Source organism: Bicyclus anynana, chromosome 26 (assembly GCF_947172395.1).
Source record: "Bicyclus anynana chromosome 26, ilBicAnyn1.1, whole genome shotgun sequence".
In the NCBI taxonomy this organism is placed as follows: domain Eukaryota; kingdom Metazoa; phylum Arthropoda; class Insecta; order Lepidoptera; family Nymphalidae; genus Bicyclus; species Bicyclus anynana.
Window position 1 is genome coordinate 3750009 of NC_069108.1, and position 14022 is coordinate 3764030.

The 14022-nt window shown below is 35.2% G+C and overlaps 1 protein-coding gene across 1 annotated transcript in view; it reads right to left on the bottom strand.

The window, feature by feature from the left end:
- LOC112053404 (Kv channel-interacting protein 1) overlaps positions 1-10416 on the bottom strand; it is a 133868-nt gene extending 123452 nt beyond the window's left edge. Inside the window, exon 1 of the mRNA XM_024092807.2 lies at positions 9791-10416. The gene's annotated coding sequence lies outside the window, so the exon portion shown is untranslated. The remainder of the gene's footprint in view (positions 1-9790) is intronic.
- Positions 10417-14022: the final 3606 nt, after the last annotated feature.

The following is a 14022-nucleotide window of genomic DNA, read 5'->3' on the forward strand; positions in this document are numbered from 1 at the left end:
TGGTGGGAGGCTTCGGCCGTGGCTAGTTACCACCTTACCGACAAAGACGTACCGCCAAGCTATTTAGCGTTCCGGTACGATGTGTAGAAACCGAAAGGAGTGTGCATTTCATCCTACTCCTAACAAGTTAGCCCGCTTCCATCTTAGATCACATCATCACTTACCATCAGGTGAGATTGTGGACTAACCTTGTAGAAAAAAAATTCGGTTCTCTGTAAAGTGCGGTTTACTGACGATAGTTGAACGTGACAACGTCATAAGAAAATACTGATGAAATGGTTGCATTTTTCAAAGAAAATGTTCGTTTTCGAACGACACATGACGTCATCTTTTTTCGAGTGTGCAGCCGGCTCCATCAAATTATAAGACGTTGTCACGTCAAAAAAAAGCTACGAATCGACCAATGGTTGCGATGATGAATGATAAAAACAATTAAAATTGTGTTAGGAAGGTAAACAAATAAACAAAAACTAGGTTAAAAAGAAACGCATGACCCAAATTCGTACAAAGTTATAAGTTGCCATAATATCTTGGTATTGCTATGGCTTTCGTCCAAAAACTCACGTTAAGTTTTCCGACTAGCCACATAAACAATAAATATGGCAGTTAAAGAGGTAATAAATGTAGTTAGGTTTGAACTGATAGCGAAACTTTATGTGGAAAACTATCGCACGCCCGCGTTTTGTCTGATTGAAATTCAGTTTTTTACAAATACCGTCGTGATTTATTCCGGGATATAAAGTATTTATTTATATTAGTACGGATTCATCATCATCATCTATTATAGGACTCAAAGGTGATTACAAATATAAGAAAACTAATGTAGAACAAGGGTTTCACAACACTTGTCAGGACAACTTAATTAACAAATTAAACTGTAACCAAAATAAGACCCTAGAATGACAGAGAATGACCTTGAGTGAAGTCACGTACTTGTGAACGATGTGTGTAGGGTTAAAGGATCCTTTGACTGATATAAAACACTCCCCTTTTCCACTCAAGTCACTCTCCCCGCCTATCACAAGTAACCCATAAAGAATTACCTAACAAGAGATGTGGACGGCTCGAACGCCACGAGCACACTAAAGCCAACACGAGATCGAGAGACATCATATCTGTCACAGACTACTATTTCCTACACTGTCTATTAACAACATGTAAATTTAAAAGCGGCTAACGCGGCGATAACCCATATTCAGCTCACTGCTGAGCTCGAGTGTTCTCTCAGAATGAGTGGGATTAGGCCTATAGTCCACCACGCTGGCCCAATGCGGATTGGCAGACTTCACACACGCTAAGAATTAAAAAAATTCTCTGGTATGCAGGTTTCCTCACGGTTTTCCTACACCGTTTGAGACACGTGATATTTAATTTCTTAAAATGCACACAACTGAAACAATAAATATGGCAGTTAAAGGCGGGCGGTAATAAATGCACTTACAGGTTTTAACTGATAGTGAAATATGTGAAAAACTACCGGACGCCCGCAACTTTTTCCGCGTGGAATTCAGTTTTTTACAAATCCCGCGGGAACCCTGGATTTTTTCGAGATAAAAAATTATTTATGTTCTGCTCCAAAGTATCCAAAACCAATTAAGTTCCAAATATCATCGTTACAGATCACAAAAAGATACAACAACTATTTTGAAAAGATTTTGATTTTAAAAAGATACAATAGGGGTTTGATATTCGGTGCTCGGCAAAATCTGTGCTATTTAATTCTTCAACTATACAGGGTGATTCGGACTTTAGTACCGATATTTTTTTTCGTGGTTCAGTATCATTAATAGAACATAAATCTACAAACAGTTCGATACATTTTATGTAATTTTTTTTTTATCAATTTATGTCTCAGAAATAACAAAATAATGGACACATTACCAAACAAACTGCGCAAATGCTGGCGGCACTTTGTAAGACGCCGACAAAGAAATACCGGCCGTAGGCATATCGCTTCGGCTTCGACTGACAGGGGTGGCAGAGGTGAGGGGATCGAAAAATCCCTGAGGACGCCTACCGAATTGCCGATGGGCGACCAGTGACAGACAATCTGCCGTCGCTTGCGCATTTACTATGTCGGGATTTTCAAATCGCGACTATTACGAAATGGGGCGAGTGTATTTGCTCAGCAATGAACGCCTTCGTGCAGCTTGCACAATGTACGAGTGAGTGTTCCTAGGCCACGAGCCCAAGGAATCCTGAACCCCGCAGTGCCTAATGTGAGGAACATGTGTTTTAAATAAACTAAATGAAAATTTTATTAAAACGTGCTCGGTTGTGCCTTGAAAGGAATGGACTTCATTTCGAACAATTGTTAAAATACAGTGATTAAAATTTTCAAATTAACAAAAACAAACTTAGTAAGTAGATATCATTGATGAATGTAAATATGCTGATTACAATTTTTTAAATACGCCTTTAATGCAAAAGTTTGCGTAATAATAATCATTTGTATTTCATTATTTCAATCGAAAGTTCATAGTTTTTATTATTATTATTACGCATGCACTTCAGGCATTATTGATGGTCCTAAGCCCAATAAAGTATGAAAGGAATATCGGTACTCAGCTCAAAAGTGACGACCTTTAATTATTATAAAAATAATAGGTATCGAACAAAAATAAAATAAACGCACAAAGGTCAACGGCCCTCGGCGCGGGCGCTCGTAACCTACCTACCAGCTGATTTTGTAGTTGCCTATTACCTAGTACAGCGATAGGGTGACCCTCAAATTCTGTTTAAACGTAAATAAATTTAGCTAACGATAACTTTGTTATTTTTGAGTTAAAAAAAAAAAGAAAAAATACGTGTTCATTAAATTTTGTTTATGTACAAAATATAAAAATATCCGTACTTAAAAAAATTTCTTCCTGTATATAACTACTTATAATAAATCAGTAGAGAGGTCAATTCTGTACTGGTAATATATTTCCAAAATAACCATGTGATCGATACTGATGCCAAAATGCAATCAGTAAAACTTTTGTCTGTATGTTTTTTATAGAAACAAAAACTACTCGACGAAACTTGGCACAATTATTCTTCGTACTCCTTTTTTTTATTTATGAATGATATTTTTATTCATGAAAATGTAGGTTTAACATGATGGTACATATTATAGAATTGAGCCTTTATACATTTTACCATAACTGGTGTATGAATTATCTTAAATAATTAAATACATTTGAATGAAGAAAAAAAAGAATCTAAATTAGTACAATGTCACAATTAGAAAATAATAAGTTAGAAAATGTCCATGTCCATAAAATAATCTTGAATGTCATAATAACTTTTTTTTAATAATAATTTATAAATTTTACATTTAAATATTGGCCAGGGCATCTCTTTTAGACTATGAGGAAGTTTATTATATACTTTTAACTACCCCTACCCTGCCCTACCCTACCCTTCCCCTACCCTAGTCCCTACCCCTACCCCTACCCTACCCATTAAGGCTGCACACTCGACACGCGAAGCTTAAAAAATTGAGTAACATCTCCCGTTTTCCCAACATTTCCCTTCACTGTTCTGCTCCTATTGATCGTAGCGTGATGAAATGTATACTATAACCTGCCCAGGAGTATGAAGAATAATTGTACCAAGTCTCGTTAAAATCCGTCGAGTAGTTTTTGTTTCTATAAAGAACATACAGACAGAGAGACAGACAGACAGACAAAAATTTTACTGATTGCATTTTTGGCATCAGTATCGACCACTAATCACCCCCTGATAGTTATTTTGGAAATATATTTCATGTACAGAATTGACCTCTCTACAGATTTATTAAAGTATAGATTTTTATTGCCATACAAGAAGAACTCCTGGGCAGGTTATAGTATACTTTTCATCACCCTACGATCCATAGGAGCAGAGTGAAGGTAAATGTTAGGAAAACGGGAGAATTTTACAGCGATACTACTGTAAGGGCTGGATTAAAGAGATCTAAGTTCGGATGAACTCGCGAGCGTCTGCTGGTGAATAATCCGTATGTACGTAACTAAAAAATATATACTTACCTTTTCTGAATTGGCAATGTTCTCCATCTAAGATGTCGGTTAAAAATATAATTTTAACTTGAGTACATGCTCGATTACTTCATACAGCTGTTATGGCAGCTCTCCAAGACTCTTAGTGACCACATAAAGTTGAAATGTAGTAGTTAAGAGCTAATAAATGTACACAGTTGCAGGTTTGGGCAGTTTGCGAGATATTGTATGACTTTTAGCTAACATTATAGATACTTGTTTTGTTATTTTTTTATTTATATTAGCCATACTCTTTTAATCTTATCTATACATATAATAAAACTGGTCGAATTCTATACATTAATTCGCAATTTGATATTTTACGTATACCATTTGTAACGCCAAACGTTGCCGTGGCATAACGAACGCCAGCGCCATCTAGAATCTATACTTTTAATACAAATTCTGTACATTCTGTACACTGAAGATATTTTGTAATTTTTTGTTTGGGGGCATTATATAGTCGATACTGAAGCTAAAAACATTTTTTTCGATTTTTGTCTGTCTGTCTGTCCGTGTTTTTTTGTTATTCGGGCATCACGCCGAAACTACTGAATGGATTCAAATGAAACTTGGCACGACTTAAGACCATAATACGGAAAAGGTTATAGGATACTCTTTATTGCGAAAATAAAATTAAAAGGGGGTGAAATAGGGGTTGAAAGTTTGTATGGAAAGTCCTTAAATTTTAGTTTCGGTTTTAAAAAAATGTGCATAAATCTTAAAAAAAATACGAAATATAATATGAATTTAAAATTTTAAAATTAAGCCCCTAAAGAAATAGGGCTTGAAAGTTTACATTGATTTTCACGCGGACGAAGTCACGGGCATCCGCTAGTATGACCAATATTTATATTACCCTCCCTTCGTCCCCTCCACTAGTCTAGTCCTATTACAAAACATCTCATAACTAAATAACTCTTGACGCTCTCTGTGGCGCAGTGGGGTCCTGGGTCTGGGTTCGATCCCTGGCTGGGCCAATTGAGGCTTCGACCATGGCTGGTAACTAATTTACCAACAAAGACGTACCGCCAAGCAATTTAGCGTTCCAGTACGAAGTCGTGTAGATACCGAAACGAAATGAAACAAACAAATAAACTCTTCAGCTTTATGCATAGATTTAAGAACAGTAAATCAAAAAGTTCTCTACGTTGTTCTAATGAATGTATTTTATAATGTTTTAACCTTTCCTTGAGATACAGAACCCTAAAAAATAACAAAGACTGTGTCCCAAAACATCGACCGCTACCACAGAATATGACCACCACGACCTTTTGTCGGTTTTTGTTTGGCTTCCCGCTTTCAGGCGACATTTAGAAATGTACCGTCGGGTCAACAATCCGCTGAGTCAGCACTTAATTGCGCGTACTACGACCAACTGGTGTAAAAAAATTGGGATTTTTTACCCAACTGCCCAGAAGAGCTATGTTTATGTAATTTCTAGGACTGACTGGTGTATAGAAATTGGGATTTTTTGCCCAACTGCCCAGAAGAGCTATGTTTATGTATTTTCTAAGAGTGACTGGTGTACAGAAGTTGGGATTTTTTACCCAACTGCCCAGAAGAGCTATGTTTATGTATTTCCTAAGACTGACTGGTGTATAGAAATTGGGATTTTTTACCCAACTGCCCAGAAGAGCTATGTTTATGTATTTTTTAACACTGACCGGTGTATAGAAATTGTGATTTTTTACCCAACTGCCCAGAAGAGCTATGTTTATGTATTTCCTAAGACTGACTGGTGTATAGAAATTGGGATTTTTTACCCAACTGCCCAGAAGAGCTATGTTTATGTATTTTTTAACACTGACCGGTGTATAGAAATTGTGATTTTTTACCCAACTGCCCAGAAGAGCTATGTTTATGTATTTTCTAAGACTGACTGGTGTATAGAAATTGGGATTTTTTACCCAACTGCCCAGAAGAGCTATGTTTATGTATTTTTTAACACTGACTGGTGTATAGAAATTGGGATTTTTTACCCAACTGCCCAGAAGAGCTATGTTTATGTAATTTCTAAGACTGACTGGTGTATAGAAATTGTAATTTTTTACCCAACTGCCCAGAAGAGCTATGTTTATGTATTTCCTAAGACTGACTGGTGTATAGAAATTGGGATTTTTTACCCAACTTCCCAGAAGAGCTATGTTTATGTATTTTTTAACACTGACCGGTGTATAGAAATTGTGATTTTTTACCCAACTGCCCAGAAGAGCTATGTTTATGTATTTTTTAACACTGACTGGTGTATAGAAATTGGGATTTTTTACCCAACTGCCCAGAAGAGCTATGTTTATGTATTTTTTAACACTGACTGGTGTATAGAAATTGGGATTTTTTACCCAACTGCCCAGAAGAGCTATGTTTATGTATTTTTTAACACTGACTGGTGTATAGAAATTGGGATTTTTTACCCAACTGCCCAGAAGAGCTATGTTTATGTAATTTCTAAGACTGACTGGTGTATAGAAATTGGGATTTTTTTACCCAACTGCCCAGAAGAGCTATGTTTATGTATTTTCTAAGACTGACTGGTGTATAGAAATTGTGATTTTTTACCCAACTGCCCAGAAGAGCTATGTTTATGTATTTTCTAAGACTGACTGGTGTATAGAAAATAGGATTTTTTACCTAACTGCCCAGAAGACCTATGTTTATGTATTTCCTAAGAGTGACTGGTGTATAGAAAATATGATTTTTTACCTAACTGCCCAGAAGAGCTATGTTTATGTATTTTCTAAGACTGACTGGTGTATAGAAATTGGAATGTTTTACCCAACTGCCCAGAAGAGCTATGTTTATGTTTTTTCTAAGACTGACTGGTGTATAGAAATTGGAATTTTTTGCCCAAGTGCCCAGAAGTTTATGTATTTTCTTTTTTAAGAATATTCGACCGATCGATTAAAACTATATCAATATACCAGCAGGGTTATTATGTATGTGTACCATTCAAATAATTTATTCAAATAATAGTTTTTGCAATAATCTAACATCGTATTTTCAACGAAATGACATAAGTATCTTCATTTTACGTAAAGTGGCAGTAATATTGAAGTGGCAGTAGCAATTAGTAAGATTATTTCAACGAAAAACGGATATTTACGTATTTTCGTTGAAATAATCATGTTAGATGATCGTAAAACAAAAAAATCACTGCCATATGATGTAAATTGACGTAGTTAAGATAATTTCGTTGAAATAAATATGTTAGATGATCACAATTACGAAAATACGATGAAAAACGACGTAGTGACTTGTTATTTCAATGGTACACCGAGTTACATAATAGCCCTGCTGATATAGTGCTAGTCGATTGGTCGATATGCCGTGTAATAATTATTGATATTACAGTTCCACATGAAAAAAAAATGATTCCGACGAATCGATTAACCTCCTCCTTTTTTTGAAGTCGGTTAAAAATTATTTTATTACCGTGGAGATTTAAACAATACAGGGTGTGAATGAGCATTTTCCATAACTGTATGATTAAAGTTTTAATGAAAAATAATTAATCAATCAATTTATTTCTTTGCAGATACATGCATTATTTATACAGGTGGTCGGTAGATGTAGATGGTAAATGTATCTTGCCAATTAGGCATGCAAATTATTTATTAAGTATTTAATGATTCAAATGACAATTTCACCATTTAAAATTTACATCTTTACAATTAAAATATGTATGAAAATAACAATAATATCAACTTAAATACTCATTTACACTGTAGAATGCCTGTTGAGTTAGGTATTTATATAAAATATTTTTAAAGCAATTTATATTCTTTTCTTTGTTTATTAAAAATGTCCAACGAACTTTCTCTCTTTCCAGTCAGTCACTCATAACTGATCGTAACCACCTTAGTCATCTTTCAATAAACAACACCCCTTCATCGTACGATCGCTGGCTGAAATGCATTTGGACGGCACTGTAAAAGGAACGGACACCTGTTTATTCGAGTAGAGTGCCAAGTAACACGTGTTCTAAAAAAAAAAAACTTTTTAACAAAAAAATTAAACCAACTTCGAAATCGCAACAAAAAAGCGAAAAGTAACATCGTATGTGTTACCTTTTGATTACTTTAAAAGCCACAGTACGGGAAAATTCGTTATTTTCATCTTAACACAGAATTACTGAACCGATTTTCATGAAAATTGAAAAGGGACCAATTTGAAACTATACTTTTTGAAACAAAAAAATAATTTTCAATATCTGTTAAGAAATGACAAAGTTTGAGGTAACAAACATAAAAAAACATACGAATTGAGAACTTCCTCCTTTTTTTTTAGTTGGTTAATGAATATTTTAAATAATAAATCCACAAGTAAAATTATTTTTTTATCAAATACTAACAGACGCTCCCCGGTTTCGCCCGCGTGGTTCCTGTTGCCGAAGGGAGATATCCTAGAACCGTCCTCGATAAATGGGCTATCTAACACTGAAATAATTTTTCAAATCGGACCAGCGTTTTTAAGATTAGCGCGTTTTTGATCAAACAAACAAACTCTTCAGCTTTATAATTAGTATAGAATTCATATTCAAAAAGATTTCATTGCATATAAGTAGATCTGCCTAACTTATACCTACAAAATTTTCCGTACATTAGAACTTATGTATTGGATCAATAGTAAGTCCTTAATTTTGTCTTCAGAAATCACAGGGAAAGAGATACATTTTTATATTCACCTTCTACTAATTCTATTATTCCTACAAAGGTTAGAAAAGAAATTTTTGGTACTTAATAAATACATATTAGTTTTTGTAAATATGTTTAAGTAATTAATTTAGTTAAATATAATTGTTTTACTTAATGTAAATAATTGGACACATTTGCTAACAGAAATAAAAATGCTTTAAAAATTAAAATTAAAATATTCGTAGGTAAATGTTTTTCATGATAATCAATTATAATAGTTTCCAAGTTTAATATTATTTAATATTACTTAAATTTACATTACATTCACGCCGTCTAATTGTCCACCCATGGTAAAAGGACACAATACTGTATTATTTATTACCCCTCCCTCTGTATAGCGAGGCTTAACCTGTGGGCCAAATAAGCGCCAGCTCTTGGGTCAACGCATGGATCAATTTAACGGACTACGGACTACGGGCTCAAAAGGGCTAGAAACCAGAGCCGTAAAGCTCATTAGTAAAAAAAAAATCAATTTGACGGACACCGAATTAATAAATATTGAATTAATAAATATTACACATAATTAATATCTATATTTCGAATATAGAACAATAACTTTTGTAGTAGGTACCTATATGTATAAACTTACCACAATTACCTAATAGCTGCATGCAATTAAGAATCAAAATATCTTATGGATATCGGGAATAGGGATTTTTAGGGAAGAAACCAAAAATAAACACGCAACGAAAATTATTAAACATTATTTATTAATAGACAAAAAATATAAATAAAACACAAAAAAACACAAAAAGTAGGTATATTAGTCTATGATTAATTTAAAACAATTATAAAGGTAGCTCACAATTAAATTAAAGTATTAAATAAAAATAAGTACGTATAACACAAAAAAAAATACAACTAAAAATAATGAAGCTTAAAAAATAAAATGTATCAGTATGTATTTATGGCATTTAAAAATTAATATTTAAGCAAAACATAAGCCTTTAATATGAATCGTCTCATTAAAATTAACAATAAAAAAAAAAATGGTAAGAACGCAAACTATAACATACAACATATTTTACTAGCACTAACAGGCAAGTATCTATTTTCTCATGTAATACTTACAGTAGGTAGGTAGGTATGTATATTAATAAATTACATCAATAAATGCACTATTTAAACACAACAAAATCCAGATTTCACAACAAAAACTGCGCAAACCACTGTTGTCTATGGGACAATTTCGAAATTCGAATTCAATTACAAATTTTAATTATCACAAACGTTTTATGTATCAACCTATCCTTTTTCCTAGGTGCCGTCTCACTCTTATCCTGATGAACGATAGTCCGGGATTTACGGAACGATTTTAACACGACGCGTACCATTTATGTGGTTGTTAACACTGTTTTCCTACATTTTTTTATTCATGGTGTCACGTTTTTGGTGTATTTTATTGTGCGCGTGGTTTTTTTGGGTACGATTTCGTCGGTTTACGGAGGCGGGCGACACGCTCCCCGGGACACGTCCGTCGCTGCCCGGGCTCGGGCGTAAACTGGCTCGACTGACATAATAAGTTCTGGGTCGGTGCTGCCCTCTGTAATATATCGATGCGCCAGTGACAGATTTGTAAATGCACTTAAGTAGTTAACACTAATAGCTTTGAGACTTGAGTATCGAATAGAATCAGGCGTTGTATGTTCGTCGTTGTGAATAATTGATTTGTTCTCTAATATTTTCCGTGAAACAACGACGAATTCTTCGATGTCACTCCAGCATCTTACGAAAGTCCTCGTTACGTTTCACTTCATAACCGGAGCATCCTCAAGGATTGACTCAATTCCAATTCCAATTCGAAACGCAATTTGGAACTATATGAATGACGTTGTCGTGAAAATGAATCAATCGTGAACTGGTATATAATAATCGCATCCGTTTGCGTGAAATTTTGTTTTACTCTCGTAATGTCGTTGTCTGGTAAAGATTGCTTATAGCAATAAGGCTGCCTTTGCATGCTAAGTTTAAATTATTAATTTTTAATTATTTTTGTATTTTTGTGTGCAATAAACTTTTTCTTCTTCTTCTTTTTCTTACAAATTCGCAGGAACCATGTATTTTCTGAGATGAAAAGTATCTAAGGTGGCCTAAGATCTGCTGGAAATTCCAGTTTATCTCTATACCTAAGGTGACCATATTGTATGATACATTGTTGGGTCCAGTTTTGATGAATGAACCTTTACAATATGCAAATTAGTGTCATTTATCAAATACTAGCTGACGCCGAGTGGTTTCATCCATGTGGTTCCCGTTCCCGTAGAAATACGGGGATAATACATAGCCTATAGCCTTCCTCTGCCTTCCTCGATAAATGGGCTATCTAGCACTAAAAGAATTTTTCAAATCGGACCAGTAGTTTCTGAGATTAGCGCGTTCGATCAAACAAACAAACAATCAAACTCTTCAGCTTTATAATATTAGTTTTGATATAAAATACTAGCGGACGCCCGCGACTTCGTCTGAAAATGATTGGTGTAAGTTTTCATGAACCCCTTTCAACGCTTTAGGAAATTAAATTTTGAAAATTCTTGAATACCATAACATTTCATATTTCTTTCATGATTTTGCAAAATTTTTCTCTGTGACTGTCTGTGAAATGTAACTCCCAAATTATAGGATTTTCCATACAAACTTTCAACCCTTATTTCTTCTCCTTCCCTTTTTATTTTAGGAACAAAAAGTAGCCTATGTTCTGCCCCATGGTCCCATCTATCATAATACCAAAATTCATCTTGATCGGTTCAGCTTTTTAGCCTGTAAAGGTAACAACAAAGGTAGCGAACGCCCGCGATTTCGTCGTCGACGTGTGACCCAGAGTAAAATCTATTTCCATTCCAAATTTCAGCCAAATCGTATCAGTAACAAACATCCATACAAACTTTCGCGTTTATCTTTAACTACTAATATTATAAAGCGGAGGAGTTGGTTTGTTTGTTTGATTGAACGCGTAATCTCAGGAACTACTGGTCCGATTTGAAAAATTCTTTCAGTGTTAGATAGCCCATTTATCGAGGAAGGCTATATATTATCATTGGCGTATCTAGGATTATTTCCTAGGGTGGGCCCAGACCCACCTTATGACATACCGCTGAACAGAGTCGACACTCATTATAGAAATGTCGTTTATAATGTTTGTGGACGCTGACCTCTGAAAAGGGGCGACTGATTTTATTGATTTTTCTTTATATAAATTTTGTATTTTGGTGTCCATCATAGAATTTTAAATCGGTAGCCCAAAATTCTAGAGGAGGCACTGGACCATTCACAGTATGCGCCTATGTATATTATCCCCATAATCCTACGGGAACGGGAACCACGCGGGTGAAACCGCGCGGCGTCAGCTAGTAATTTATAAGGCAAACAGCGTATGCCGGCTCAGCTAGTTAAATCATAATATCAGTTTTCATCATCATCATCATCATCATCATCATCATCATCTTCATTCATCAACAACAACAGACGATGGACGTCCACTGCTGGACATAGGCCTCTTACATAGACTTCCAAACAACTTTCTCCAGCCGCCAGCATCCAGCGGCTCCCTGCAACCCGCTTGATGTCCTCAGTCCATCTAGTGTGGGGTAGACCACTACGCTTTCCGGTGCGGGGTCCCCATTCCAATACCTTAGGACCCCAACGTCCATCGGCTCTTCGAACTATGTGCCCCGCCCATTGCCACTTCAGCTTCGCGACTCGCTGAGCTATGTCAGTGACTTTGGTTCGTCAGCGGATCTCCTCATTTTTAATTCGCACAGAGAAACTCTAAGCATAGTTCGCTCTATCGCCCGCAGACTTACAGTAGGTAGGTATATCAATTTTAGACTGGTGTTATGTTGGAATGTTAAAATAGGATAATAGTGATGATTTATATAAGTGTGTTGTTTAACATAAAGACAGACAACAATTAAATATGTTTCAAATAAGTATGTACATATTTAGGTACCTTAGAGTAAATACATAAGGACTAGTATCGCACCCAAAACTAACAAAATTGTCTGAGGGTGACGAGCTTAGATTAGGATACATTATACTAAACACTTTACACACGTTTGGTTGGCCATTTACATTCACCTCAGACCAATTATTGTATAGGACCTGCCTCGTTAGACGTTACTTTTCTATCAAAGTATATGATCAACGATCTAATGCGATTATAAAAACTGTATCTATATAATCGATGTTTCATAGTTGTAATCGTGTTCGTCGGTTAAAGAGCTCCGTAAAAGTACCTTTTTGTGTAATTGAATGGTGTAAAAAACGGGCACAAACTTCTAGTTTAGTATAAGATGATTATAAAAAAATATGGAAAATATTTAAAAAAAAAAAACAAAAAAAAAAGATATATACCAAATCTAAGCTCGTTTTCCTCAGAAAATGACAGACAATTTTGTTCGTGTTCTATGAGTGCGATACAGGTCCTTCTATAATTGGTCTGAGACATTCACATTTCATATTTAGAATTCTCTCGACCGCGCACGCGTGGATAGATTGTTTTGCCCATTCATTACTTGATTACCAATTTACCATTCCACTACTCCGCATCTATTTGATACTAGTTTATTTTATAGCCTTTTACAATATATTATCAGTGAATTAAAAAATCAATATACCAAATCGACATATATCAATTTATAAAATCTCCATGACGTTAGACTACTTTAATTTCAGTTTGATTAACAGTTGCATAATCAAGATAAATGGGCCACCGCCAACCTATAATACATTATAAAATGTACCTACCTGTTTAAATTTATATTATTTTTATCTGTGCCAAACGTCAACGTCGTACTTTCAAGTCTATGACTGTCTGTGTTATTACCTGTCAAATTGACTTTGACGTCTGTCTTTCTTTTCGTTTCCTTCTTCTCTTTCTCTCTACAATTTCAACAAAAACACGCATTAATTCTTATAGGACTTTTTGTAATTTTTGGAGTTTACTCCTTAATAATCGATTTTTCACCTATAGCCCCCTGGTTTAAAAAAATGGGCAGTAAAATTCGATGAACGAATGATAGCGTAACGTTTTTGTGCGCAACCTATTCTGTTCTGGGCACTTTTCACCGTGCGCTTTCGCCACCAGTTACGCACGCCGCGGCCTGCTGCACCTCGGTTGCGCACCTTTCACTTTTCAGGCGTATGTATTGAGACGTACATAGTGAATGCTGCGGGACAACATACACTATTTAGACAGTCGATCTGAGAGAGTAAACTCCATTCGTGCGTCTGAGCTGACACACACATTTGTTTTTTTTTGTTTGTTGGTGTTTTTTTTTGTAAAATGCTGGGCTCAAAATGGTCGG